The sequence below is a fragment of the Pinus tabuliformis genome, chromosome 4_2 (assembly GCF_031772625.1).
Source record: "Pinus tabuliformis cultivar Carrire ecotype Pingquan chromosome 4_2, CPIR1, whole genome shotgun sequence".
Taxonomy (NCBI): domain Eukaryota; kingdom Viridiplantae; phylum Streptophyta; class Pinopsida; order Pinales; family Pinaceae; genus Pinus; species Pinus tabuliformis.
In genome coordinates, this window is record NC_142304.1 from 1115421478 (window position 1) to 1115443744 (window position 22267).

At 39.8% G+C, this 22267-nt stretch overlaps 5 pseudogenes; all 5 read right to left on the reverse strand.

Moving 5' to 3' along the window:
* Window positions 1-6502: 6502 nt before the first annotated feature.
* On the reverse strand, window positions 6503-7654 carry LOC149173574 (protein CIA1 pseudogene; annotated as a pseudogene).
* Window positions 7655-11436: 3782 nt separating this feature from the next.
* On the reverse strand, window positions 11437-13576 carry LOC149173575 (tropinone reductase homolog At5g06060 pseudogene; annotated as a pseudogene).
* LOC149173576 (protein CIA1 pseudogene) lies at window positions 11758-12366 on the reverse strand (annotated as a pseudogene).
* A 3112-nt stretch (window positions 13577-16688) lies between the features above and the next one.
* On the reverse strand, window positions 16689-18828 carry LOC149173577 (tropinone reductase homolog At5g06060 pseudogene; annotated as a pseudogene).
* LOC149173578 (protein CIA1 pseudogene) lies at window positions 17010-18161 on the reverse strand (annotated as a pseudogene).
* Window positions 18829-22267: the final 3439 nt, after the last annotated feature.

A 22267-nucleotide genomic window follows, 5' to 3' on the forward strand; every position in this document is an offset into this window, starting at 1 on the left:
GAACAATCTTTGGATAACCTGTAAGAGGTAGGCCTCTCTCGTCAAAACAAGTGTTTTGACGGAGAGAAGTAGAGGTAACCTTGAAACTCTGTTTTATACCTGGGGGCATGCAAACCTTTTGGAGTGCAAGCAAAGAGCGACTATTTATTTTTTTAAATTTTTAGGACCTCTAACCCTTTAAACTCGTAGGATTGGTCATCTCCTAACTTGCATAAAGAAAGGATGTGGGGCAAAACTCTAAAAATTGCCGTTTTTATATGAGAAATTCTTATCATATGACTGGATTAATCGAGCAGTGTTACCACGAGGTTCAAGCTCGTTAAAAAATAAACCCGGATCGAGCAAATGTTTCCACCCGCGTTTAAGCTCGTTAAAAAATGAACTATTCCCTGGTAAATAACCACCGTGAATGTAGTACTTCAGCCATTAAAGCCTTGGTCGTGTTTGCACCGTGATTTCACTAGCCATCCTTGTGACACTGCCGTGATTGGAAAATTCACTAGCCATCCTTGTGACACTGCCGTGATTGGAAAATTCCAAACCTTACCTGGAATCAACTGCTACCCATTTTATCACTCGTTCCTCAAAAGACGAGTCTCTTTTAAGCTCTTTTCAACTGACTCGTCAAATATGAAAAGATTGTCGAAACATTGGCCTCTCCAGCTCGTTAAAGTGACAGGAAGTGCTATCCCTCCGCTAGATTTTAATCTTTTTGGACCTGAGGGATTATTACACAAAAAGATCGAGTGCTTGTTTTGTTCCGCTCGTTAAAACTATCGAAAATTCATCCCTTCTGTATTGTTTTATACTTTTTCGGACTTAAGGGATTAGATGACGAAAAAGGAATTTTGGAGTTATCTTTTCAGACTCTCTAAAAATGAAAAGTACCGAGTTATCTTTGTCGTTAAACTCGTTAAAAAGATTAATAGCGACAAACTTGTCTTTAGACGAGAACGAGTTTCACTATCGCTAGGCTCGTTAAAACATAGCGATGGATTTGCCCAAAGGGAAAATTATAGAACAAGCATATGTTATCCTCCTCAAGCTTGACAAAAATAAAGAGGTACTGGTCAGCAATGACTGGGGAAAAATTGGGAAGAAAACTCAAAGAATCTTTATTGGTAGCAAGTCGCTCTTGAACATGACACTTCCACTCCGTGTCCTAGTCGGGTTGGGTTGTTTCATTCACCAGTCACATCACCATGGTCACGCCATAACATCCACATTTGGGGTTAATGTTACCAATCCATCACATAAGTGTCGCCGACATGTTCAAGAGAAGTCATTTAGAGAAGTCACCTGTGTCCCACCCACTACCATACATTATACTTCATTCTTTCATGACTGCCATCCTGAACCGTATATCATCAGATTGTTTTCACCTCCATCAAAATCATTTGCTCCGTTCCGTGTCATTGATGTGGGATTCATTAAGGCCCTCCTTTGACGGATCACTTCTTGTCGACATCAGCTCATTATCCAAGAAGTTGGTCTAGGAACACCCTGTTCAGTACTTTGAAGCTTGCATGCCTTAATGGCAAGTTTCTCACTTCTAGCGAAAGGTTTACATCAATGGCCTTCGACCGAAAGATTTTGCGTGGTGTTCGATGCCAAGTCCTTTATTCACACCACGTGAATTGTACTATAGTACCTTGAGGGTCATTATCATTATCGGTGATTCCTCTCGCGCTTGTTAACAGTTTACATCATTGACTGGTAATCAAGCGATGTCTTTCCATGTTCGACTTCAGAACATTTCTCACATGGATCGACTTGTACTTCGAGTGAAGATCGGACGATATTGAAGACCCTGGATCTAGTTTCATCCATCCGGGCTGTGATATATATTCAGGAAAATAAAGACATTAAAATGTACAACATTGCAGCACAGATAATCATCCTACCAAAAGGATGATGGCTCTATCAGAATCATTAGTCTACACTCAGACGATTGTATGTCCTATGTACATGAAAATGAATTTATAAAGTTGAGCATGGTAATGCCCGCCTCATCTAGATCATGAAAAACAGTATGAAGATAATGTATTGTATTGTATCTTATTACAGGTCTCCTCCCAGCATTGAAAGAACTTCGGATCCTCATAATAAAGCATTTCACCCGATTAACGGCTTCATACTTTAGGGGGCAACTATTATAAACATTTTTGTTCCTTGCAGCTCCAAGCATGAAATGTCCATAAACCAAGGGCTCCTAAGTCCCTAAAAGTGTTGTTCCAACCCCTAAAGGAACAAGGTCAACAAATTACAGCTTCTCCCAAAAGTTCTCCACCAGAAATTGCTCAGAATAAGTCAAAACAGGATCATTTCAGCTGCTCCACTGGCTAGCTACGTTGCATAGCACCTAAATACACTAGCTGGGTGCATTGCAACGCACCTAAATGCACTATCAGGGTGCGTTGAGTGGGAAATGACAAATGGCAGTGCCATTCCGCGAGGTGGAAAGACAATGGAAGCTTCCAGAATCTTCTCCTATGACACTTGCCTCACTAAATTCAACCAAGGATGAGTAAGAGGCTCTCAGTCTCCAAGTGGAAGCAAGAACTGACAGAGAGAAGACACTAATCAAATCATAAGCTGACTCATCCTCCTTGCATACATCTATATATGGATCCCTCATCCCAGAGATCTAGAGGCTAGAATTTTGTACATTGCAAGGAATTGTTGTTGGTTTTGAGATAGATATCAGAGTATTGGGTGATTTATGCTTTGTTGGAGGTGAAGAAGGGGCTTCTTTGCTGGTAGGTTGATGCTGGGTTAGGAATCATCAGTTGTAACTCCTCCTGGATCTTCTTGTATATCAATAAAAACTATTTGAGTTTCTCCTACATGCTTGTGTATCATTGATGCTTGTTACATTTTTATGTTTAGCTTAAATCTGATCCTAAGCTGTTTATGAATATAGATCCATGTCTTTGTATAGTTTTCTTCTTCTGTGATCTTACAGGAACTTGGTGAAGCTAGGCAAGTAAGGGAGCAGGTAGCTGGAAGCTGTCAAAGAAGAGAGGGATTGGATCAAAGGATTAGCGCAAGACACAGGTCGGTTCTTTCTATCCCCCTCTATCGTTAATTCATAAAGGAAATACAAAAGTAGTTTTCTTTGTTTGTTTCTAAGGTAGGTGTCACACCTTAGTGGGATAGAGCAGTTCTAAATAGACACTTTTCCCGGTAACAAAATGGCGACTCCACTGGGGACGATTGTCTAATTAGTTTGTTTGTGTATCTTTTTGTTGTTTCTTTCATAAACTTATAAGTAGCATTCGAACTGCATTTGCCATAGCGAATGCAAAGTATACATCTGCTGCTTCAATCCATTCACTGGATCTATTTATGATTTGAGCAGCTGATTCACAAATGATCTGATTTCCCTTTGTGATAGCTCTTAGACCCTCCATAGATCTACCCCCTGATTGTGCATTACTGATTGCTTTTACTCGGCCAAAAAACCAAAGACTTAACTGCAACCGTGACCCAGAACTCAGACAGATTCTTGTTTCTGGCCCAGCGTAGGTACTGTTAAGAGTTCCTGCATTTCAGCGCAGTTCCCGAAAGGGCAACCTGTGCTGCAATCCAGTTTCTCTGTGCTACAGGTGCGCTGATTAGACTAGCCCTGTGCAGCTGAGGTTCTTGTGCTTCATTCTTTCCAGTTTTGTCTCTAATTTTTGCAGCCTGTGATCAGTATATGTGTCTGTTTAAAAACCCCTTTTCCTTGCTGTTATTCCGCCTCCTTTGTACAAAAGAACTATAGATGTTTTTGTGTGTTTGTTGAGTTGTTTACAGTTTTCCATTGCAAAAGTAGAATAGTCGTACTGTCGTCCTTTGTTTTAGATCTGTCGCAAGTGTCGATTTCGATCATAGGATAAAGTTTGATTGCTATCGAAGGTCGATTATACTTGTACTTTTGCCTTTGGTCTGAATTTGTGACCTTCTAGTGTCAAAAATGAGTATTTATTTCAAAATCTTAAAGTGTAGTAATTGTCCCTATCTTTTGATTTCGAAAAGAAGCTTGTTTGTGTTTGTCGCTTGAAAGCAAATTCAGATTTGTACATCAACTTTGTTTTTAGCATCAATACTAAGAAAGTCAAAAACAAATACATGCACATGTGCATTTGCATATTGACAGTTTGTTTGGCTTGATTTAGGAAAGTGCATTTACAATGTGCTCTTTGTTCTTTGTGAAAAGATTGTGTCTTTCTTTTCCCCTAGTAGCTAGGATTTTCATTGCTGAAAAGAGATAAAAGTTTGCTTATCATCTTTAGATTGCATTTTAGGAATTACATCTACATCTCGTGGTGAACCCAAAAGGCAAACTTCATAAGAAAGATCAACTTAAAATAAATTCAATGAATCTAACAATGCTTTGGAACTTAACGCACAACATTTAGAGGTCTAGGCTAGAGACGTATTCCGGCGTCGTAAAGACTGGTAACTGTTTTCCTCACTGATGGTTGGGTGATTCCTCCACTTTGAGACGATAAGTGCCAGTACGGACTTGTGCTCCCACGTACCGTCGAGTATATTTTGGGAGACCCCTATAGGCTTAAATCCTTTATCCATAGGAAGCCGTGTCTGCCACCCTATCGATGGCAAGGCACTGAACACAGCATTCGGGAAGATTGACTGTCGTACCGTAAAAAGTATTCTGCAGTTTTGTGATTTGTTTGGTACTCCCTCTGCCTAGATCTTCAGAGCAGTCCATTTCGTTCCTTTTCAAACTCTTTAACGGAAAAGGTCCATCTGAGCACTTGTCACTTCAGGCTCATTAAAAGTCGAAGGAGACTACAGTCATCTTTTGTTTTTTCTCGACTCTTTAAAACTGAAAAAACAAGTTGTGTCAAAGCGTTTAAAAATTTATTTTAAATGGAATATTCATTACCCCTGTTATCACAAAATCAGTACTAAGGGCTGCTACCTAGCAAGATTTCATGTAACTATTTCAACCAGACTTTAGACTAAGGATTAGCCTCCTTAGTCAGAGAGGGCTCTCTCACAGACTTCTGATAAGAATCAATTACAAAAACAGATGGCTAACTCTTTACACATTTTATGAAAATAAAGCTGGTTGGAAAAACAAAACAACACTTCTTCCATTGGGCTCATGGAGTCATACACTTCAGCAGTAGACTTTTAATCACTCAATCATAGAAGCCAAGGCATATAATGTTTAACACTCAAAACATTTCTCAAAAAGAACCACAACTCATAAATATACACAGGAAGTCTGAGCACTAGGTGAATTCAGAGTGATTGCACATTTAGTGAGCTGTAAAATATATAAAGGATAATGACAAAACTTCACACATTCTGAGCATTTAAACACTTGATGAATCTTGGGAAGAAAAAGTAATTCTTATATTACTGTCAAAAGTCTTCTTACACAAGCTGATAAAAACTCCGTTTTTTCATAAATCTCCAACCCCTCTTACATCAGAGTTTCTCCTATATATAGGAAAACAAAACTCAAACTACTTGAGTCTCCTCCTCCAGCATGAGGGGAGCTCGATGGCCTATCATTAACTAACCCTATCTATTTTTAAACAAACTTATTAAATACATAAAGCATTGTGCTGTAAATACATAGAGTCCTAATTACATTGAAACTTTAACTCCATCTCCTCGTGTGCATGTTGCCTTTCTTGAGCTTTGACACCTGTACATTTTCTGTAGTGGCCGAAATATATTGGAGAGGGATTCACTGAACGAGCTGCCTTGGATTCTAGCTGTGCAGATGACTCATTAGTTGGTGAAGATGTGTGCCCTGTTTTCACGGTCCCTGTCTTCCAACATTCTCCGAAAATGTAGCAGCATGTTCCCAATTCTTTAATAACTCAAAGTATGGAACGCTGCTACCAAACACCATGTCTCCAGATGAGCTGTAGGCTGTATTGATGTACAAGTGTCTCTCTTCTAACATTCCCGGTCAAACTGTTTATTCTGCATTGAAAAACATCACTTACAGCAGTTTCGTAGCGCGCTACGAAACTGCTGTGTGATTCAAAAAAAACACAGTCTTCCTCTAAATTCCTCACAAGATTGAATAGCTGCTGTTTTCTAGGCTTCACGGTTCACCATTTGAAGGATACTGCCATCGTAGACAAACCCACTGGTTGCAGCTGTTGCTATTGGTCATTATGGAAAAATTACCCTGTTGGTGGCTTCCTTTAGATTCTTGTCAAAATATGGGTATGGATTTGGATCACAGTATGCTGGAAGCTTTTCAAACTTCAAGAGAAGATGACGGAAACGTGATTCAAACCACCCTCTCCAACTCTGAAAATCATCTTCATCTGAGGCTGTAACATGGATTTGAATGAAAAAATCATAACTAGAGCAGAAAGGAAACCGTTCAAAGAGTACATTCCAGTCACCACTATTTGGCAAGGTGCTCCAATTTAACTTCATTTTCATTATTGCATCCCAGTCACATGAAAATTCTGACTTGAGTCTTTATAGGGCGCTTTTTGTAACATTGTAACTGCAGCAACTAAGAATCATCAGTGCTCTCACTAAAGAGCCTGATACAATCATCGGATGCTCCACTAGAAATAAGGCCGCTCCTTGACCAGTGAACTGAGAATCTTGTTCGATCATGATATCCAGAAATGGTACAAAGATGTTTCCAGGGCCCACCATTTCCACTTCTCTCCGCTGGGTTTATGCTTGTATCCCAAACCATCAACGTTAAGTCATCGCTGCAGGAGACCATTCTGTCTCCGGAAGAATTAAAAGATACCACCCACACTGTTGATGTATGGCCACTGACAGAATTTCCCAATGTTTGCATGCATGCCCAGTCATCACCATCTCCATCCTCTGCCCAAACCTTGATAGAATTATCATAACTAGCAGAGACCAAAATGTCACGATTAGGGTGCCACTGGACCATCTTGACATCCTGTGTATGACCTTGCAGTACTGAAACACACTCAAACTCATTCCCTGGTTGAACATCCCAAATCCAGACAGACTTATCACGACCACATGTGGCAAGTAGCATACCAGACGCGCTCCAAGAAACACTTTTGACTTCATTCTCATGGCCCTCCAAGGAGGCAATGCATTCAAATTCACCACCAACATTTTCCAGATTGCAGTAGTTGCATCAAAACTTGCTGGTGCAGTTTTCTGGGCACGGTCCAAACGAATGTGGCCCCTGCCTTGTTTTTTTTATTTTTGCAAGGTATATTGCACATTTCTGCCAATCCCGTTTTCCCCATGCATACTTTCTGTCAACAATATCAATCTCCTCTGATTCTGAAATGAATTTAGCATTTCTCATATTGCCATGCACTGTGTTATGCGAACCAGGGTGATCGATCAGAAGTCGGCAAAATTAGCCACAAGAATGACATCTTGTCTCACAATAATGTACAGCAACTTCATTAGTTGTATGAACATGGGGTCCTTCATGGCTCCTCTTGAATGCTGGTACCGGGACATAACAATCCTTTCGTAGACTGTCCTGCTCTGATACATGCTCATACTTGAAAAATCCTCTGCGCCCTTGGAATTTCCTTGTTTGGCGAACTAACTCCGTAAAAATCTCACATATTCCAGGCAACCCGCATTTTTCAGGGTAAACGTGCTCATTCCACCAAGCATCAATTTCGCCCTCTGTCCCCAATATAACAGGCATTCAATCATGAAGCCACGCCAACGCCTTAGAGGAACGTGTAGTCAAAATAGTAAATGTAAAGAATATTCCTCCTTCAGAAACTTGCCATGTGTCATAAAGAGCTGCAGGTAGGCAAAGAAAAGCTACGAGGGATGAAACTTCATGAGGCTCAGCAAGACGCTTTAAAGGAGTACGATCAAGTAACACAAACTCTTTGTCTTCCAAGAGCTTCTCCACGGGTGATGTCTTGGTATGCCATGGTGCCACACAGTTAACACGTATGTTGTCACTTGTCCACTCACATGCAAGATTTTTTGTGAGTTGGCTCATTGCTCCTTTGCTAGCTGCATATATGGTACCAGAGAATAGCTACAACACCAACAATCGATGAAATGAAAACAATGCTTCCCCTTTTTTGATGCTTTTAGTAGAGGATGTGATAGCTGAGATATATGATAAGCTGATTCAAAGTTGGTAGACATAAGAAATGAGAAATCCTCATATTTGTACCGACATTATTAATCAACATATTGAGTTTCCCATTGCAAAACAAAAAACATCTTTCAATCAGCTCCTCTTGTGCTGAACGAGATGATAAAACACAGACTGTACCATCAAACTGCAGCCCAGATTCCTTCCACTGAGTCAAAAATTCATTAAAATCCTTCTCTGTACGCGAACATGTCATTAACAGTGGAAATCCTTTGTTCATTTATCTTGAAAATGTATATAGAATGGTTGCTTCTTCGCTCCATCCTTTTTCCACTCGTAAAACCCTTCAACTGACACAAGGCAATGATAGCTTGAAATAACAGAAGCCTTCTCATAACCGATTCTGATCGAGCATTGATTTCAAAAAGGACCACGGTTTTGAGACTTGAGTATGAAACAGAGTTTTGATGGACCTTCGTTGGTGATCATGAGAACCTGCCACAACAGCTGTGAGCGCAAAGCAAAATTACCACTGGAATGTTCCCCTTTAATGGAGTACAAGCCCACATATAACTGCTTGACAAACCTCGTTTCCTACAGTGTTTCCATCAATTCACTTTAAATATCTGTCATTTCCCAATTTCGCAGCGCAGCCAGTGCAAGGTCAGTGTTTTCGCTACGAAATCACTAAAACAGATGGTGCTACGAAACTGCTAACGGATTTATGCGCTGCGAAAACACCCTGACTTTAAGCTAGGCTAAAAATTTTTTGGCAACAGACTTTTCAGTGATAACAGTGGCTCCACTTGGGATAGTGTGCCCTTGTGGTGCACTAAGAACATGCAGCTCCAGTGCCTTATCCATTTGTGACAAATAGAAACTTGCTTGACAAGCATGACTGTAGGAGAAAGAAAACTACATCTACTAAAAAAAAAACATGCTCAGTTAACCTTGAGCTTATTTGCATTTACCTCTACCTACCTACCCTAACCATTTCAACTTCCTTCTGCTCAATCAATATGAAATTTCCAATGTAGCCAATCCTTTGTTTTATCTGATACTTGGTTCCTTTGACTGCATCGGAAATCAGAGCCAATATGATAGTATGATGACCACTGCCACTGAATTTGTCTCTGATCTTTATAGGAAAACTGAAAAACTTGAGAGTAAAACTCTTCCATGTAATCAGCTACAGGATCCCAGAATACATGATCAGCTTGATTTTTCTTGTAACTTTCTGGCTGTGCAAACTGACCTTCAACAACAGTGTGCATTTCCTCAAGTGTAAAAGAGAAAGGAAACAAGACTCTCTCCTTATGTTCTTCCATAGAGAGCTGCTGAAAATAATGATCATGGTTATGAAAACTATATGCCTGAATTTGTCCTTCTAAACCTTCAATTTCTTTTTCAAGGTCCTCAGCAAATTCATCAAAAAATCTCATCCTATCTTCTGTCTTGCAGTCAAGGGATTTTAGATATGAGGACAAAGACAAAGAAAAATTTTCAATTGTTTCTCCATTACTACGATCATTATTCCATTGTTTAAAACTTTCAACTGAGGGAGAGTCTACCACCACCTCTGACCTATCTATCCATTCCTCCAGAAACATAAGCCATAAGTCTTGAAATGACTTAACGGATTTGATAGGAAAACTTTCAATCCATTGTTTGCATTTCCCTTGAAGTGAATCATAGAATAACATAATGCAAACATCCTCATGTTTAACTCTAAGAAGCTCAGTAAAATGACAAAATTCTGTTATATGCTTCAAGGTTAAACTCAAATCTTCTCCGTTGAATTTTGGACCATTCCTTAGAAAATATGCATCCTTGGGAAAATGATTTGGGAAACCATGAATTCCTGAAAAATCTATGCATGCATACCTTGAAGTAAGAATGGTAGCATCTGGGTCCTTCATACCTCCAGTGGAATCACCATGAATGTATGCCTTTCGAATTCTTCAACAATGGAGTCACCAAGGTAGTTTTGCAGCCTCGAAAACCTTCTGAGCTCCTGCTACCTTCAGAAGTTCAGCTTCAAACTTTCGGGAATGAGTAATCATCAGACTCCCGGCAGACGCACCAAAATGTTATCACAAAATCAGTACTAAGGGCTGCTACCTAGCAAGATTTCATGTAACTATTTCAACCAGACTTTAGACTAAGGATTAGCCTCCTTAGTCAGAGAGGGCTCTCTCACAGACTTCTGATAAGAATCAATTACAAAAACAGATGGCTAACTCTTTACACATTTTATGAAAATAAAGCTGGTTGGAAAAACAAAACAACACTTCTTCCATTGGGCTCATGGAGTCATACACTTCAGCAGTAGACTTTTAATCACTCAATCATAGAAGCCAAGGCATATAATGTTTAACACTCAAAACATTTCTCAAAAAAAACCACAACTCATAAATATACATAGGAAGTCTGAGCACTAGGTGAATTCAGAGTGATTGCACATTTAGTGAGCTGTAAAATATATAAAGGATAATGACAAAACTTCACACATTCTGAGCATTTAAACACTTGATGAATCTTGGGAAGAAAAAGTAATTCTTATATTACTGTCAAAAGTCTTCTTACACAAGCTGATAAAAACTCCGTTTTTTCATAAATCTCCAACCCCTCTTACATCAGAGTTTCTCCTATATATAGGAAAACAAAACTCAAACTACTTGAGTCTCCTCCTCCAGCATGAGGGGAGCTCGATGCCTATCATTAACTAACCCTATCTATTTTTAAACAAACTTATTAAATACATAAAGCATTGTGCTGTAAATACATAGAGTCCTAATTACATTGAAACTTTAACTCCATCTCCTCGTGTGCATGTTGCCTTTCTTGAGCTTTGACACCTGTACATTTTCTGTAGTGGCCGAAATATATTGGAGAGGGATTCACTGAACGAGCTGCCTTGGATTCTAGCTATGCAGATGACTCATTAGTTGGTGAAGATGTGTGCCCTGTTTTCACGGTCCCTGTCTTCCAACATTCTCCGAAAATGTAGCAGCATGTTCCCAATTCTTTAATAACTCAAAGTATGGAACGCTACTACCAAACACCATGTCTCCAGATGAGCTGTAGGCTGTATTGATGTACAAGTGTCTCTCTTCTAACATACCCGGTCAAACTGTTTATTCTGCATTGAAAAACATCACTTACAGCAGTTTCGTAGCGCGCTACGAAACTGCTGTGTGATTTAAAAAAAACACAGTCTTCCTCTAAATTCCTCACAAGATTGAATAGCTTTTGTTTGCTAGGCTTCACGGTTCACCATTTGAAGGATACTGCCATCGTAGACAAACCCACTGGTTGCAGCTGTTGCTATTGGTCATTATGGAAAAATTACCCTGTTGGTGGCTTCCTTTAGATTCTTGTCAAAATATGGGTATGGATTTGGATCACAGTATGCTGGAAGCTTTTCAAACTTCAAGAGAAGATGACGGAAACGTGATTCAAACCACCCTCTCCAACTCTGAAAATCATCTTCATCTGAAGCTGTAACATGGATTTGAATGAAAAAATCATAACTAGAGCAGAAAGGAAACCGTTCAAAGAGTACATTCCAGTCACCACTATTTGGCAAGGTGCTCCAATTTAACTTCATTTTCATTATTGCATCCCAGTCACATGAAAATTCTGACTTGAGTCTTTATAGGGTGCTTTTTGTAACATTGTAACTGCAGCAACTAAGAATCATCAGTGCTCTCACTAAAGAGCCTGATACAATCATCGGATGCTCCACTAGCAATAAGACCGCTCCTTGACCAGTGAACTGAGAATATTGTTCGATCATGATATCCAGAAATGGTACAAAGATGTTTCCAGGGCCCACCATTTCCACTTCTCTCCGCTGGGTTTATGCTTGTATCCCAAACCATCAACGTTAAGTCATCGCTGCAGGAGACCATTCTGTCTCCGGAAGAATTAAAAGATACCGCCCACACTGTTGATGTATGGCCACTGACAGAATTTCCCAATGTTTGCATGCATGCCCAGTCATCACCATCTCCATCCTCTGCCCAAACCTTGATAGAATTATCATAACTAGCAGAGACCAAAATGTCACGATTAGGGTGCCACTGGACCATCTTGACATCCTGTGTATGACCTTGCAGTACTGAAACACACTCAAACTCATTCCCTGGTTGAACATCCCAAATCCAGACAGACTTATCACGACCACATGTGGCAAGTAGCATACCAGACGCGCTCCAAGAAACACTTTTGACTTCATTCTCATGGCCCTCTAAGGAGGCAATGCATTCAAATTCACCACCAACATTTTCCAGATTGCAGTAGTTGCATCAAAACTTGCTGGTGCAGTTTTCTGGGCACGGTCCAAACGAATGTGGCCCCTGCCTTGTTTTTTTTTATTTTTGCAATGTATATTGCACATTTCTGCCAATCCCGTTTTCCCCATGCATACTTTCTGTCAACAATATCAATCTCCTCTGATTCTGAAATGAATTTAGCATTTCTCATATTGCCATGCACTGTGTTATGCGAACCAGGGTGATCGATCAGAAGTCGGCAAAATTAGCCACAAGAATGACATCTTGTCTCACAATAATGTACAGCAACTTCATAGTTGTATGAACATGGGGTCCTTCATGGCTCCTCTTGAATGCTGGTACCGGGACACAACAATCCTTTCGTAGACTGTCCTGCTCTGATACATGCTCATACTCGAAAAATCCTCTGCGCCCTTGGAATTTCCTTGTTTGGCGAACTAACTCCGTAAAAATCTCACATATTCCAGGCAACCCGCATTTTTCAGGGTAAACGTGCTCATTCCACCAAGCATCAATTTCGCCCTCTGTCCCCAATATAACAGGCATTCAATCATGAAGCCACGCCAACGCCTTAGAGGAACGTGTAGTCAAAATAGTAAATGTAAAGAATATTCCTCCTTCAGAAACTTGCCATGTGTCATAAAGAGCTGCAGGTAGGCAAAGAAAAGCTACGAGGGATGAAACTTCATGAGGCTCAGCAAGACGCTTTAAAGGAGTACGATCAAGTAACACAAACTCTTTGTCTTCCAAGAGCTTCTCCACGAGTGATGTCTTGGTATGCCATGGTGCCACACAGTTAACACGTATGTTGTCACTTGTCCACTCACATGCAAGATTTTTTGTGAGTTGGCTCATTGCTCCTTTGCTGGCTGCATATATGGTACCAGAGAATAGCTACAACACCAACAACCGATGAAATGAAAACAATGCTTCCCCTTTTTTGATGCTTTTAGTAGAGGATGTGACAGCTGAGATATATGATAAGCTGATTCAAAGTTGGTAGACATAAGAAATGAGAAATCCTCATATTTGTACCGACATTATTAATCAACATATTGAGTTTCCCATTGCAAAACGAAAAACATCTTTCAATCAGCTCCTCTTGTGCTGAACGAGATGATAAAACACAGACTGTACCATCAAACTGCAGCCCAGATTCCTTCCACTGAGTCAAACATTCATTAAAATCCTTCTCTGTACGCGAACATGTCATTAACAGTGGAAATCCTTTGTTCATTTATCTTGAAAATGTATATAGAATGGTTGCTTCTTCGCTCCATCCTTTTTCCACTCGTAAAACCCTTCAACTGACACAAGGCAATGATAGCTTGAAATAACAGAAGCCTTCTCATAACCGATTCTGATCGAGCATTGATTTCAAAAAGGACCATGGTTTTGAGACTTGAGTATGAAACAGAGTTTTGATGGACCTTCGTTGGTGATCATGAGAACCTGCCACAACAGCTGTGAGCGCAAAGCAAAATTACCACTGGAATGTTCCCCTTTAATGGAGTACAAGCCCACATATAACAACTTGACAAACCTCGTTTCCTGCAGTGTTTCCATCAATTCACTTTAAATATCTGTCATTTCCCAATTTCGCAGCGCAGCCAGTGCAAGGTCAGTGTTTTCGCTACGAAATCACTAAAACAGATGGCGCTGCGAAACTGCTAACGGATTTATGCGCTGCGAAAACACCCTGACTTTAAGCTAGGCTAAAATTTTTTTGGCAACAGACTTTTCAGTGATAACAGCGGCTCCACTTGGGATAGTGTGCCCTTGTGGTGCACTAAGAACATGCAGCTCCAGTGCCTTATCCATTTGTGACAAACAGAAATTTGCTTGACAAGCATGACTGTAGGAGAAAGAAAACTACATCTACTAAAAAAAAAACATGCTCAGTTAACCTTGAGCTTATTTGCATTTACCTCTACCTACCTACCCTAACCATTTCAACTTCCTTCTGCTCAATCAATATGAAATTTCCAATGTAGCCAATCCTCTGTTTTATCTGATACTTGGTTCCTTTGACTGCATCGGAAATCAGAGCCAATATGATAGTATGATGACCGCTGCCACTGAATTTGTCTCTGATCTTTATAGGAAAACTGAAAAACTTGAGAGTAAAACTCTTCCATGTAATCAGCTACAGGATCCCAGAATACATGATCAGCTTGATTTTTCTTGTAACTTTCTGGCTGTGCAAACTGACCTTCAACAGCAGTGTGCATTTCCTCAAGTGTAAAAGAGAAAGGAAACAAGACTCTCTCCTTATGTTCTTCCATAGAGAGCTGCTGAAAATAATGATCATGGTTATGAAAACTATATGCCTGAATTTGTCCTTCTAAACCTTCAATTTCTTTTTCAAGGTCCTCAGCAAATTCATCAAAAAATCTCATCCTATCTTCTGTCTTGCAGTCAAGGGATTTTAGATATGAGGACAAAGACAAAGAAAAATTTTCAACTGTTTCTCCATTACTACGATCATTATTCCATTGTTTAAAACTTTCAACTGAGGGAGAGTCTACCACCACCTCTGACCTATCTATCCATTCCTCCAAAAACATAAGCCATAAGTCTTGAAATGACTTAACGGATTTGATAGGAAAACTTTCAATCCATTGTTTGCATTTCCCTTGAAGTGAATCATAGAATAACATAATGCAAACATCCTCATGTTTAACTCTAAGAAGCTCAGTAAAATGACAAAATTCTGTTATATGCTTCAAGGTTAAACTCAAATCTTCTCCGTTGAATTTTGGACCATTCCTTAGAAAATATGCATCCTTGGGAAAATGATTTGGGAAACCATGAATTCCTGAAAAATCTATGCATGCATACCTTGAAGTAAGAATGGTAGCATCTGGGTCCTTCATACCTCCAGTGGAATCACCATGAATGTATGACTTTCGAATTCTTCAACAATGGAGTCGCCAAGGTAGTTTTGCAGCCTCGAAAACCTTCTGAGCTCCTGCTACCTTCAGAAGTTCAGCTTCAAACTTTCGGGAATGAGTAATCATCAGACTCCGGCAGACGCACCAAAATGTTATCACAAAATCGGTACTAAGGGCTGCTACTTAGCAAGATTTCATGTAACTATTTCAACCAGGCTTTAGACTAAGGATTAGCCTCCTTAGTCTGAGAGGGCTCTCTCACAGATTTTTGATAAGAATCAATTACAAAAAAGATGGCTAACTCTTTACACATTTTATGAAAATAAAGCTGGTTGGAAAAACAAAACAACACTTCTTCCATTGGGCTCATGGAGTCATACACTTCAGCAGTAGACTTTTAATCACTCAATCATAGAAGCCAAGGCATATAATGTTTAACACTCAAAACATTTCTCAAAAAGAACCACAACTCAAAAATATACACAGGAAGTCTGAGCACTAGGTGAATTCAGAGTGATTGCACATTTAGTGAACTGTAAAATATATAAAGGATAATGACAAAACTTCACACATTCTGAGCATTTAAACACAAGATGAATCTTGGGAAGAAAAAGTAATTCTTATATTACTGTCAAAGTCTTTTACATGAGCTGATAAAAACTCTGTTTTTTCATAAATCTCCAACACCTCTTACATCAGAGTTTTTCCTATATATAGGAAAACAAAACTAAAACTACTTGAGTCTCCTCCTCCAGCATGAGGGGAGCTCGATGGCCTATCATTAACTAACCCTATCTATTTTTAAACAAACTTATTAAATACATAAAGCATTGTGCTGTAAATACATAGAGTCCTAATTACATTGAAACTTTAACTCCATCTCCTCGTGTGCATGTTGCCTTTCTTGAGCTTTGACACCTGTACACTTTCTGTAGTGGCCGAAATATATTGGAGAGGGATTCACTGAACGAGCTGCCTTGGATTCTAGCTGTGCAGATGACTCATTAGTTGGTGAAGATGTGTGCCCTGCTTTCACGGTCCCTGTCTTCCAACATTCTCCGAAAATGTAGCAGCATGTTCCCAATTCTTTAATAACTCAAAGTATGGAACGCTGCTACCAAACACCATGTCTCCAGATGAGCTGTAGGCTGTATTGATGTACAGGTGTCTCTCTTCTAACATTCCCGGTCAAACTGTTTATTCTGCATTGAAAACATCACCTACAGCAGTTTCGTAGCGCGCTACGAAACTGCTGTGTGATTTAAAAAAAAACACAGTCTTCCTCTAAATTCCTCACAAGATTGAATAGCTGCTGTTTGCTAGGCTTCACGGTTCACCATTTGAAGGATACTGCCATCGTAGACAAACCCACTGGTTGCAGCTGTTGCTATTGGTCATTATGGAAAAATTACCCTGTTGGTGGCTTCCTTTAGATTCTTGTCAAAATATGGGTATGGATTTGGATCACAGTATGCTGGAAGCTTTTCAAACTTCAAGAGAAGATGACGGAAACGTGATTCAAACCACCCTCTCCAACTCTGAAAATCATCTTCATCTGAAGCTGTAACATGGATTTGAATGAAAAAATCATAACTAGAGCAGAAAGGAAACCGTTCAAAGAGTACATTCCAGTCACCACTATTTGGCAAGGTGCTCCAATTTAACTTCATTTTCATTATTGCATCCCAGTCACATGAAAATTCTGACTTGAGTCTTTATAGGGTGCTTTTTGTAACATTGTAACTGCAGCAACTAAGAATCATCAGTGCTCTCACTAAAGAGCCTGATACAATCATCTGATGCTCCACTAGCAATAAGGCCGCTCCTTGACCAGTGAACTGAGAATATTGTTCGATCATGATATCCAGAAATGGTACAAAGATGTTTCCAGGGCCCACCATTTCCACTTCTCTCCGCTGGGTTTATGCTTGTATCCCAAACCATCAACGTTAAGTCATCGCTGCAGGAGACCATTCTGTCTCCGGAAGAATTAAAAGATACCGCCCACACTGTTGATGTATGGCCACTGACAGAATTTCCCAATGTTTGCATGCATGCCCAGTCATCACCATCTCCATCCTCTGCCCAAACCTTGATAGAATTATCATAACTAGCAGAGACCAAAATGTCACGATTAGGGTGCCACTGGACCATCTTGACATCCTGTGTATGACCTTGCAGTACTGAAACACACTCAAACTCATTCCCTGGTTGAACATCCCAAATCCAGACAGACTTATCACGACCACATGTGGCAAGTAGCATACCAGACGCGCTCCAAGAAACACTTTTGACTTCATTCTCATGGCCCTCTAAGGAGGCAATGCATTCAAATTCACCACCAACATTTTCCAGATTGCAGTAGTTGCATCAAAACTTGCTGGTGCAGTTTTCTGGGCACGGTCCAAACGAATGTGGCCCCTGCCTTGTTTTTTTTATTTTTGCAATGTATATTGCACATTTCTGCCAATCCCGTTTTCCCCATGCATACTTTCTGTCAACAATATCAATCTCCTCTGATTCTGAAATGAATTTAGCATTTCTCATATTGCCATGCACTGTGTTATGCGAACCAGGGTGATCGATCAGAAGTCGGCAAAATTAGCCACAAGAATGACATCTTGTCTCACAATAATGTACAGCAACTTCATTAGTTGTATGAACATGGGGTCCTTCATGGCTCCTCTTGAATGCTGGTACCGGGACATAACAATCCTTTCGTAGACTGTCCTGCTCTGATACATGCTCATACTCGAAAAATCCTCTGCGCCCTTGGAATTTCCTTGTTTGGCGAACTAACTCCGTAAAAATCTCACATATTCCAGGCAACCCGCATTTTTCAGGGTAAACGTGCTCATTCCACCAAGCATCAATTTCGCCCTCTGTCCCCAATATAACAGGCATTCAATCATGAAGCCACGCCAACGCCTTAGAGGAACGTGTAGTCAAAATAGTAAATGTAAAGAATATTCCTCCTTCAGAAACTTGCCATGTGTCATAAAGAGCTGCAGGTAGGCAAAGAAAAGCTACGAGGGATGAAACTTCATGAGGCTCAGCAAGACGCTTTAAAGGAGTACGATCAAGTAACACAAACTCTTTGTCTTCCAAGAGCTTCTCCACGAGTGATGTCTTGGTATGCCATGGTGCCACACAGTTAACACGTATGTTGTCACTTGTCCACTCACATGCAAGATTTTTTGTGAGTTGGCTCATTGCTCCTTTGCTGGCTGCATATATGGTACCAGAGAATAGCTACAACACCAACAACCGATGAAATGAAAACAATGCTTCCCCTTTTTTGATGCTTTTAGTAGAGGATGTGACAGCTGAGATATATGATAAGCTGATTCAAAGTTGGTAGACATAAGAAATGAGAAATCCTCATATTTGTACCGACATTATTAATCAACATATTGAGTTTCCCATTGCAAAACGAAAAACATCTTTCAATCAGCTCCTCTTGTGCTGAACGAGATGATAAAACACAGACTGTACCATCAAACTGCAGCCCAGATTCCTTCCACTGAGTCAAACATTCATTAAAATCCTTCTCTGTACGCGAACATGTCATTAACAGTGGAAATCCTTTGTTCATTTATCTTGAAAATGTATATAGAATGGTTGCTTCTTCGCTCCATCCTTTTTCCACTCGTAAAACCCTTCAACTGACACAAGGCAATGATAACTTGGAATAACAGAAGCCTTCTCATAACCGATTCTGATCGAGCATTGATTTCAAAAAGGACCACGGTTTTGAGACTTGAGTATGAAACAGAGTTTTGATGGACCTTCGTTGGTGATCATGAGAACCTGCCACAACAGCTGTGAGCGCAAAGCAAAATTACCACTGGAATGTTCCCCTTCAATGGAGTACAAGCCCACATATAACAGCTTGACAAACCTCGTTTCCTGCAGTGTTTCCATCAATTCACTTTAAATATCTGTCATTTCCCAATTTCGCAGCGCAGCCAGTGCAAGGTCAGTGTTTTCGCTACGAAATCACTAAAACAGATGGCGCTGCGAAACTGCTAACGGATTTATGCGCTGCGAAAACACCCTGACTTTAAGCTAGGCTAAAATTTTTTTGGCAACAGACTTTTCAGTGATAACAGCGGCTCCACTTGGGATAGTGTGCCCTTGTGGTGCACTAAGAACATGCAGCTCCAGTGCCTTATCCATTTGTGACAAACAGAAATTTGCTTGACAAGCATGACTGTAGGAGAAAGAAAACTACATCTACTAAAAAAAAAAACATGCTCAGTTAACCTTGAGCTTATTTGCATTTACCTCTACCTACCTACCCTAACCATTTCAACTTCCTTCTGCTCAATCAATATGAAATTTCCAATGTAGCCAATCCTCTGTTTTATCTGATACTTGGTTCCTTTGACTGCATCGGAAATCAGAGCCAATATGATAGTATGATGACCGTTGCCACTGAATTTGTCTCTGATCTTTATAGGAAAACTGAAAAACTTGAGAGTAAAACTCTTCCATGTAATCAGCTACACGATCCCAGAATACATGATCAGCTTGATTTTTCTTGTAACTTTCTGGCTGTGCAAACTGACCTTCAACAGCAGTGTGCATTTCCTCAAGTGTAAAAGAGAAAGGAAACAAGACTCTCTCCTTATGTTCTTCCATAGAGAGCTGCTGAAAATAATGATCATGGTTATGAAAACTATATGCCTGAATTTGTCCTTCTAAACCTTCAATTTCTTTTTCAAGGTCCTCAGCAAATTCATCAAAAAATCTCATCCTATCTTCTGTCTTGCAGTCAAGGGATTTTAGATATGAGGACAAAGACAAAGAAAAATTTTCAATTGTTTCTCCATTACTACGATCATTATTCCATTGTTTAAAACTTTCAACTGAGGGAGAGTCTACCACCACCTCTGACCTATCTATCCATTCCTCCAAAAACATAAGCCATAAGTCTTGAAATGACTTAACGGATTTGATAGGAAAACTTTCAATCCATTGTTTGCATTTCCCTTGAAGTGAATCATAGAATAACATAATGCAAACATCCTCATGTTTAACTCTAAGAAGCTCAGTAAAATGACAAAATTCTGTTATATGCTTCAAGGTTAAACTCAAATCTTCTCCGTTGAATTTTGGACCATTCCTTAGAAAATATGCATCCTTGGGAAAATGATTTGGGAAACCATGAATTCCTGAAAAATCTATGCATGCATACCTTGAAGTAAGAATGGTAGCATCTGGGTCCTTCATACCTCCAGTGGAATCACCATGAATGTATGACTTTCGAATTCTTCAACAATGGAGTCACCAAGGTAGTTTTGCAGCCTCGAAAACCTTCTGAGCTCCTGCTACCTTCAGAAGTTCAGCTTCAAACTTTCGGGAATGAGTAATCATCAGACTCCCGGCAGACGCACCAAAATGTTATCACAAAATCAGTACTAAGGGCTGCTACCTAGCAAGATTTCATGTAACTATTTCAAACCAGACTTTAGACTAAGGATTAGCCTCCTTAGTCAGAGAGGGCTCTCTCACAGACTTCTGATAAGAATCAATTACAAAAACAGATGGCTAACTCTTTACACATTTTATGAAAATAAAGCTGGTTGGAAAAACAAAACAACACTTCTTCCATTGGGCTCATGGAGTCATACACTTCAGCAGTAGACTTTTAATCACTCAATCATAGAAGCCAAGGCATATAATGTTTAACACTCAAAACATTTCTCAAAAAGAACCACAACTCATAAATATACATAGGAAGTCTGAGCACTAGGTGAATTCAGAGTGATTGCACATTTAGTGAGCTGTAAAATATATAAAGGATAATGACAAAACTTCACACATTCTGAGCATTTAAACACTTGATGAATCTTGGGAAGAAAAAGTAATTCTTATATTACTGTCAAAAGTCTTCTTACACAAGCTGATAAAAACTCCGTTTTTTCATAAATCTCCAACCCCTCTTACATCAGAGTTTCTCCTATATATAGGAAAACAAAACTCAAACTACTTGAGTCTCCTCCTCCAGCATGAGGGGAGCTCGATGGCCTATCATTAACTAACCCTATCTATTTTTAAACAAACTTATTAAATACATAAAGCATTGTGTTGTAAATACATAGAGTCCTAATTACATTGAAACTTTAACTCCATCTCCTCGTGTGCATGTTGCCTTTCTTGAGCTTTGACACCTGTACATTTTCTGTAGTGGCCGAAATATATTGGAGAGGGATTCACTGAACGAGCTGCCTTGGATTCTAGCTATGCAGATGACTCATTAGTTGGTGAAGATGTGTGCCCTGTTTTCACGGTCCCTGTCTTCCAACATTCTCCGAAAATGTAGCAGCATGTTCCCAATTCTTTAATAACTCAAAGTATGGAACGCTGCTACCAAACACCATGTCTCCAGATGAGCTGTAGGCTGTATTGATGTACAAGTGTCTCTCTTCTAACATACCCGGTCAAACTGTTTATTCTGCATTGAAAAACATCACTTACAGCAGTTTCGTAGCGCGCTACGAAACTGCTGTGTGATTTAAAAAAAACACAGTCTTCCTCTAAATTCCTCACAAGATTGAATAACTGCTGTTTGCTAGGCTTCACGGTTCACCATTTGAAGGATACTGCCATCGTAGACAAACCCACTGGTTGCAGCTGTTGCTATTGGTCATTATGGAAAAACTACCCTGTTGGTGGCTTCCTTTAGATTCTTGTCAAAATATGGGTATGGATTTGGATCACAGTATGCTGGAAGCTTTTCAAACTTCAAGAGAAGATGACAGAAACGTGATTCAAACCACCCTCTCCAACTCTGAAAATCATCTTCATCTGAAGCTGTAACATGGATTTGAATGAAAAAATCATAACTAGAGCAGAAAGGAAACCGTTCAAAGAGTACATTCCAGTCACCACTATTTGGCAAGGTGCTCCAATTTAACTTCATTTTCATTATTGCATCCCAGTCACATGAAAATTCTGACTTGAGTCTTTATAGGGTGCTTTTTGTAACATTGTAACTGCAGCAA